Raw genomic sequence first — 6,445 nt, 5'->3', positions numbered from 1 at the left:
AGAAATCTCTTGCATTCTTATACACTAACAATGAAAAATCAGAAAGAGAAATTAAGGAAACACTCCCATTTACCATCACAACAAAAAGAATAAAACACTTAGGAATAAACCTACCTAAGGTGGCAAAAGACCTGTACTCAGAAAACTATAAGACATTGATGACAGAAATCAAAGATGAAAGAATCAGACGGAGAGATGTACCATGTTCTTGGATTAGAAGAATCAATATTGTGAAAATGACTAGACTACCCAAAGCAATCTACAGATTCAATGCAATCCCTATCAAATTACCAATGGCATTTTTTCACAGAATTAGAACAAAATATTTTACAACTTGTATGGAAACATGAAAGACCCTGAAGAGCCAAAATAATCTTAAGAAAGAAAAACGGAGCTGGAGGAAAATTTTTATTTTCCATCTTTTATTTTTATTTCCTCTTTCCAAAATTTTTATTTTCCATCTTTTTTGGATCCCTCTCAGTATTCTCTCTCTCTCTCTCACTAAAGTAGAGATTCCCACAACTTTATGGAATTTTAGGAATAACTATCTCCTGATTCTTGATTGAAAACACCGTCTGGTTAAAGCACTTTTTAAAATTTAATTTAATTTTTTTTTCTTTTTTTGCGGTACGTGGGCCTCTCACTGCTGTGGTCTCTCCCGTTGCGGAGCACAGGTTCCGGATGCGCAGGCTCAGCGGCCATGGCTCACGGGCCCAGCCGCTCTGCAGCATGTGGGATCTTCCCGGACCTGGGCACGAACCCGTGTCCCCTGCATCGGCAGGCGGACTCTCAACCACTGCACCACCAGGGAAACCCTAAAACTTAATTTTTTATTGAAGTATAGTTGATTTACAATGTTTCAGGTGTACAGCAAAGTGATTCAGTTTTATATATGCATGTGTATATATATATGTATATATATTCTTTTTTAGATTCTTTTCCGTTATAGGTTATTATAAGGTATTGAATAGAGTTCCCTGTGCTATACAGTAGGTCCTTGTTGTTTATCTATTTTACATATAGTAGTGTGTATCTGTTAATCCCAAATTCCTAATTTAAATTAGAAACTTTTAAAAAAGAGCATTTTAGTATTAATTTTTAAACATTAATTTAAATACTACATGTGGTATGATATGCCTATTAGAACTTCCTCTATAGTAACTTCACAATGTCATCGATTACCAAAAAACATTTGTAAGCTTTATTTTTATTCTCTAAACCTCTTGTCACTATTTACCTATTTATTTTGGAGTTACTGACTGTTTAGTTACTATTAGCATAAAACATCGTTCTTCTATCAGTCATGTCTTTACATATTTCCCTACTAATAGAATATTTGAGAATATTTGAAGTAAAGCCTCCAATGCTTATAAAAATCTCCTATTTAAGTGGGAGTTATTATTGTAAATACACTTTACAGACCTGGAGGAGCTCTCATATACTCTCGGTGGGAATGTAAATTGGTGCAGTTACTATGAAAACACTATGGTTTTGCCTCAAAAAATTAAGAATAGGGACTTCCTTGGTGGTCCAGTGGTTAAGAATCCACCTTCCAATGCAGGGAACGCAGGTTCGATCACTGGTCGGGGAATTAAGATCCCATATGCTGCAGGTCAACTAGGTCAGCACACCACAGCTACTGAGCCTGCACACTCTAGAGCCCACATGCCACAACTAGAGAAGCCCTCATGCCACAGCAAAGAGCCCACGCGCTGCAATGAAAGATCCCGCGTGCCACAATTAAGACCCGATGCAGCCAAATAAATAAATAAATATTTTTTTTTAAATTAAGAATAAGACTACCATATGATTCAGCTATTCCACTTCTGGGTATTTACTCAAAGAATATGAAAACACTAATTTGAAAAGATATCTGTACCCCTGTGTTCATCATAGCAGTATTTACTACAGCCAAGATATAGAAACAACCTAAGTGCCCATCAATGGATGAATCAATAAAGATGTGTCAGACACAATATAATACTATGTACACAATGTAATACTAATCAGCCATTTAAAAAAGATGAAATCTTGCCATTTGCAACAGCATGGATGGACCTTGAGGGCATTATGCTAAGTGAAATAAATCAGGAGATGGGGAAGTACAAATACAGCATGATTTCACTCATATGTGAAATCTAAAAATAATTTAAAATAAATGGACAAAGCAAACAACACAAACACATATATACAGAGAACAGAATAGTAGTTATCAGAGAAGAAGGGGGTGGGGGGAGGGCATGGGTAATGAGGGTCAACTGTATGATAATAAATGGAAACTAAACTTTTGGTTATGAGCACACTGTAGTGTATACAGAAATAAAAGTATAATACTGTATACATAAAACTTATATGTTATAACCCAATTAAAAAATGGTTCAAAAAACCATGGACCTTGAGGACCATGTACAGAGATACATGGGTACAAATCTAACTCCACTTTTAATTGTGTGGCTGTATTAGTCAGTAGAGTCTGAATTTCACGTGGCAGAAAAGCAACTCAATATGCCTTAAACCGATGAACAAAGAAACCAAAGAGGAATTTATTGCTTCATGTAAACTAGCAAGTTAAAGTTAAATCAGGAATCACATAGAGCTGGACCAAGTCCCATCTAAGTCACATGGGTTGTTTTCTTTTTCACTTCTCCCTGCCCTTCTCTCTCTCAAGCTTGCCTCTTCATCTCTCTGTGTATTGGTGTGTGCCCATCTAACTGTCACATGCCACATGGGGTAAGAAAATAATGGCCATTTCCTATGACCCCTTTCCTAAAGTGTTGGTGGGGGATGGGGGAAGGCACAGGAGAGGACTCTGCATGGTTCAGTTGGATCACAAGCTCATCTCTAGATCTGTCACTTTAGCTGGGAGGAATGAGGTCCTTTGATTAGGAGACCAAAAAGGCAGATACGTGGACTAGGAATCCTGCCAGAATCACATAATACGTGTGGATATTGTTTTTTATCACTCTGTTTTCTTATCCATAAAATGGGAAATCACTCTCCCCTCAATAGGGTGGTAGTGATGATGAAATGACATTATGTTTGGAAAAGATATACTATAGAACTGAGCAATAAATGATAACTATTAACAGTTATAACAGTAAAATAAAAATGAAGACTGCTATGTAGTAGAAACAGAAACAACCTTCTTTTCTTGATCTAGACAGATCTTTTGCTTGTCTTGTTAACCCACCTCCCTTTCCCCAAGGAAAGAGCAAATTTAAAGAGCAGAGACCCATGACTTTTATTCCTCATGTTTCCATGACAACTAACACAGAGAAAGGAAAGAAACTAACATATATTAAGCACTATGCATTTTAGTAGAGACCTTGACATGTGATCTACTTAAATGCACCAAACACAGCAACTTGCTCAGAGCAGTCATTTGATAGCTATTTGTTCAGTAAATGCAAATTGATTGATGTTATACATCTGGCATAAGGTAACTTCTTAAAAGTTCAAGACGAAGCAGAACACACTGCATTGTATTACAAGTAGTAGCAACTCTTTGACATTTCACATTAAAAAAAGAACTTTCATCAGGTTTCTCCAAATTCTTTTGAAAGCAAATTTTGTCCTAATAGAAAGCATAATCTGGGCCAGCTGGAAATTTGAATTCCAGAGTCTTATGTCTACCATTACAGTTTCAGTGAGGACACTGCACTTAGGACTATACTAAGGCTTGTGCCTGGGGATTAATATTCTGAAAAAGCAATCAAATAGAAAAAGGTAAGTTGATTTGTTGAAATGGGAAATTTCAGACTCATCAATGCAGTGAAATAATGTACGTACGCTTCTCAGAGTTATTTGCCCTCATCTTTGAGAGTTGCTTTGGCTTAGTCCATCAGCACTTCTGACCTGTTTATTGGGATTTCTCATGCTTTTTTCTCTTATAATTTTGGGGAGTTTGTGGTGCTTGGAGATCCCAGAAAGACAAGAATATTTTCAGACAGAAAAAGCTGAGATGCAGCTGAATTTAAACACATGTATAATGCTAGTTCCAACATCTGAGTGCAAGTCATGAATGGAGAAGTGATGACTTAATAGGTGGATGAAAACAGTGGTATAAAGGTACCTCCTAGGATCCCTCCTCTGGAATAAAACCAGGACTGTACTCCATAGTGGGATTAACATATTGCAATGGGGGAAACAAGGACCTCATACTGCTTTCTCCTATGGCCTTACTTTTTCCTTGTCATAGCTTTATTCCTATTTATTTGCACTCTAGACATGTCACCCTAATTAAGGAATTAGGCTGCTGGGTTGGAATCCTTGCTTTGCCGGTTGGTTTCTGCACGAGTTTTGCCAAGTTGCTCAATATCTCTGTACTTCAGTTTCTTCATACATAAATTGAGGAGATGAGTATTTTCGTGGTGGGTCATTGAAGGAATTGAACGACATAATAAAGGTAAAGTTATAGATCAGTGATTGTCCCACAGTATGTGTTCAATAAATAACAGTTGATATATCACTATAATGCAGCATGTGTTTGATGATTGAATCAAGCAAGAGCTGTGCAAATTGGAAAAAATTGGTATTACCTACAAAGATCAACAAGGCTGTAAGGTTGTGCCATGATGCTGATCCTTAAAGAATGGGTGGGTTCCCAGGCAAAGAAAAGAAAAGAATATCACAAATAATAGGAAGAGGTAGCTGAACAAAGTAGTCCAAAGTGGCTAGATCCCAGTGATCCAGGAAGAAGATGGTAGGAACATATATTCTATTTCCTTAAATACAATTGGAGCTGCAGTCCCCACATTTAGAAACAAATCGTGTTTTCAGAAGAGATATCTTGGTTTGAACATTTGACTTCTCTCTTGACACATGGTCAATTGTTTACATGTTTGAGTCTCCTACCTAATCTTTGGAAGCACTGGTAGAGGAGTAGAGAAGTGAGACGGGGAAGGAAAGGAAACCAAAAAGGGTGTGGTAATGCAGGTTACCACTGTGTGGAATTTTGCCCCAATCCCGCCTGCTGGGGATCTCTAAGTGAATAGAGCAAGGCTCAGATTCACCCTACCTGAGGGGTGAGGAACCTGGAGTATTTATCTACCAGTTTATGTCTATCTCAGATGAGGCTGCTCCTGGAGGTGTTAACTCTGTAGCACTCCCGCCTGTCCAGCATGCAAGACAAATATGCTTCATGCACCCAGAGAACATTTTAAGGCAGAGCTGTGGGGATTTCAGGGGATTGCAATGGAGGCCATACGCTGAGGGCGTATGGACACTTCCTTTGCTATGGCCTACCATAGCCCATACTTTGCACTACCCAGATTCACTCATGCTGCAGGTTAAGTTCATCCTGTCCTTTCACTGATTATTTTAGGAGGTCACTTGTCACAATTCCACAAGAGGAGGCCTATAGCCTCAACTGTTGTAGTTAATCTTGAAACCATAATCGATATTTGTCGTTTCCCTCCTTTATTACCTCCATGCCCTCAACCAAACTGCTTCTCGTCTAGGTTCATCGTGTGATGCAATAACTCAGCCTTTTATCCCTGAGAGATTGAGTCCCTGGTTACTTGTCCTCATTAAGATATTGTTGCTGCCATTGCCCTTTTGTTTCTCACCAGGGATGCATCAACAGACAGGCCAGTGAGTTGCACGATTTCCAGACATATTCCTCCCTGCTCCATTATTTAGCAGCAACCCTATGTCCTCCTCATAATCAGGATGAATTACCCCTGTCTGTATAGTAACTGCCTTCTCTGACTGCTGGCCTGTGGGCATAAGAGCCGAGAAGAATCAGGCAGCAGCTGAAGCTGTAAATTTACTGTGTGCCCTGGTAGACGTATCAAGACTTCTAACTCTGCAGAACTGGAAGCTGTAAAAAGGGGAAGGCCACTTTCTTTTTCTTTTAAATTTATTTTATTGAAGTATAGTTGATTTAAAATGTTGTGTTGATTTCTGCTGTATAGCAAAGTGATTCCATTATACATATATAATACATACACATTCTTTTTCGTATTCTTTTCCACTATGGTTTATCATAGGATATTGAATATAGTTCCCTGGGCTCTACAGTAGGACAGGAAGCCCATTTGCTTAAGTGGGAGGCCCATTTGCTTAAGTGGGAGGCCCATGTGCTTAAGTGGGAGGCTTCATTCTTACTTCCACCTTTCGATGACAGCTATTCAGGACTCAGCACTACATATACTAACGTCATTTAATAGTACAACCACGTCTTGAACCTTAACCATGTAGGGTGTCATTCCCAGCAAAACACAACAACATATTTACAATCTCAAACCTGGTCTACAGAGAACAGTCACCACTGAGCTTCTCACTGAAGCTGCCATACCTCTCTGGGGACATTCCTTATTGCTTTAGCGAAGGGAGTGTCTTCTGGACTCTCCTGGGAAACATAATCAACCTGTCGTTTCTCTGACGTTACAGAATAAATACATTATAACATGCCCACCTCTCTGAGACCTTGTTACTCTTCTCC

The sequence above is a fragment of the Phocoena sinus genome, chromosome 8 (assembly GCF_008692025.1).
Source record: "Phocoena sinus isolate mPhoSin1 chromosome 8, mPhoSin1.pri, whole genome shotgun sequence".
Taxonomy (NCBI): domain Eukaryota; kingdom Metazoa; phylum Chordata; class Mammalia; order Artiodactyla; family Phocoenidae; genus Phocoena; species Phocoena sinus.
The sequence above is the reverse complement of the archived record's forward strand: the minus strand, read 5'-3'. Positions refer to the sequence as shown.